Source organism: Dermacentor albipictus, unplaced genomic scaffold, assembly GCF_038994185.2.
Source record: "Dermacentor albipictus isolate Rhodes 1998 colony unplaced genomic scaffold, USDA_Dalb.pri_finalv2 scaffold_125, whole genome shotgun sequence".
In the NCBI taxonomy this organism is placed as follows: domain Eukaryota; kingdom Metazoa; phylum Arthropoda; class Arachnida; order Ixodida; family Ixodidae; genus Dermacentor; species Dermacentor albipictus.
The window spans coordinates 112501-115000 of NW_027225679.1; positions in this window are offsets into that span (position 1 = coordinate 112501).

The window sequence follows — 2500 nt, forward strand, 5'->3', positions numbered from 1 at the left end:
AAAGTTTTTAAAAACTATGAATGCTGCTCCTGGGTTGGTCGTATCACACGATCCGTCTGTAAAAATGTTATAAGTAGCAGTCAAGTCTATTTTTGTACTGAAGGAAAATTTTACTTTATTCGCCGGATGAATTTGCCACTTGTCTACGATAGTTATTATTTTCTCGTTTGTGAACGTTTCATTGTTCCAAGTAAATGGTTTCTCTCTATGTAAAATGTTAAACATTTCATTTTCTTTCTCTATTGTCAAATTAACTGGAGGTATATTTGCTAACACATTTAATGCACTGTTTGCGACTGTTTTATATGCTTTTGTTATGGCTAATAAAGGTTTTCTTTGAATGGATCTTAGTTTTTTTACAATTAATGAGATATTTCTATACCATATTGGGGAAGCATAGGTTATTATACGTTCTATTCCCCTTTTGTAAATATCTCTCATTTGTTTACCTTTAATTCCTTTATTTTTGCCGGTAAACCTATTCAGATTATAAGTGAGAGTCATGACTTTTTCTTTTATGTATTCTAGGTGTTGGATGAAAGTGAAGCTTTCATCGAAGATTACCCCTAAAATTTTTATTTTGTTTACTAATTGAATTTTCTCTCCCCCTAATTTCAATATTGGAGGGCTTTTCTTGTATTTTCCTTTTAAAATTATAAATTGCGATTTTGCCGGGTTAAACTCAATGTTCTTTGCTTTTCCCCAATTTTCTACTATTTGCAGAGTTTTATTGGCTGTCTCCTGAAGTTTTCTTTTAGAATCCCCTTTTATTATTATTGTAATATCATCTGCGAACGCTTGTAAGTAAGCATTTTCGGGAAGTTTCTTAATTAGTAGGTCGGATATCATAAGTGTCCATAATAGTGGGCTTAAAGGAGATCCTTGTGGAGAGCCCTGTTTAATCTTATATTTTATTTCTACTTCCCCGTTTTTGTATATTATGAATCTTTCCCTCATGATTGCTTCCAGTAAATCCACCAGATTATCTGGACATTTATGTTGAGTTAAATATTCTAAAATGATTTTTATGTTAATGGAATTAAATGCATTTTTGATGTCTAATGAAATTAATATTACTGCTTGCTTATCTAATAATGCTTGCGTTACCTTCTTTTTTATACTCTCTAATGCATGAGTAGTGGATGTTAAGTGTTTAAATCCATATTGATTTCTTAATAGTAGTTTCTCCTTATTCAAATAAAAATATATTCTATCCTTTAGGAGCTTTTCTAAAACTTTACCAAAGATCGAATTTATAGCGATTGGTCTGAAATCTCCAGGATTTTCAAGACTTTTCTTTTTCGGGATTAATATTATTTTTGACTCTCTCCATTTTTTAGGAAAGTATCCCAACTTTAAACAACTGTTAAAGAGGGCCTGGAAAAATTCTTTGTGTTTCTTATACATTATTTGTATAGTCCCTGTTCTTAGCCCGTCTGGGCCTACTGCTATATCTTTTCTTAATTTATATACAACCGAATCTATTTCCTGTTCCGTAAATGGAACATCTTCTATTTCCTGTTGTTTTTTATTTAGTCCTTCGTTGCAACTTCCTTTTACATTTTCGACTCCTATCTCAGAGATTGTGTATAATTTTTGCAATATATATTCTACAGTCTCTTTTAACGTTTTTGTTGACGAATTATCCTCTTTTTGTATGCTACTTATTATTATTGGGGTTTTCAGCTGGTCTCTAGACAACTTGTATGCTAAATTAAAAGGATTTTTTGTTACTTTGGATATAAAATCATCCCAATTTTTGCTCTTTGCCTTAGCCAAATTTTCCACGTATGAATCGTGTTCTCTATAATACTGATTTTTGTAAATGTCTCTTAAATCTCCTCTACATTTTTTATATCTCCTTTTCATAGCCTTGACTTTTTTCCTTTGTATTTCTAACTCTAAGGTCCACCATATTTTGCCTGGCTTTTTCTCTTTCGTGAATCTCTTTTGATATTTTTTGAATAGTTCCTCTAAAGTATTATATAATTTATTCACAATATTTTCAATGTCTTCTGAAGAGTTAAGGTTCCTCGTCTCTTTCTCCCAATCGATATTTAGGAGTTCTTCTAGCGCTTTTCTTTCTCCTTCCTTTGTTGTTTTAAATATTGGAGCACACTTTGTTTCCCATAGTTGAATTTTTATGTATCTATGATCGCTTCCCGTTGAATCTTCAGTTACTTTCCATTTTTTTATTTCTGTGAACATACTTGCAGAGACTATTGTTACGTCGATCCAACTTTTTCCTCTATTACAATCGAAAGTTGGTTCACTATTTCTATTATTTAGAATTATTAGGTCATTTTTAATTATAAATTCCAGTAATTCCTCTCCTCTATTATCTGTAATGTTCCCTCCCCATGTAGTATTCTTTGAATTAAAATCTCCTGTAATTATTACATTCCTCGTGTGTGCTGTTTGGATTATTTCTTCAATCCTAGCTAAAAGATACTGTATATTTTCTTTGGGAGGGAAATAGCAATTTATTATTAAGGTGTCC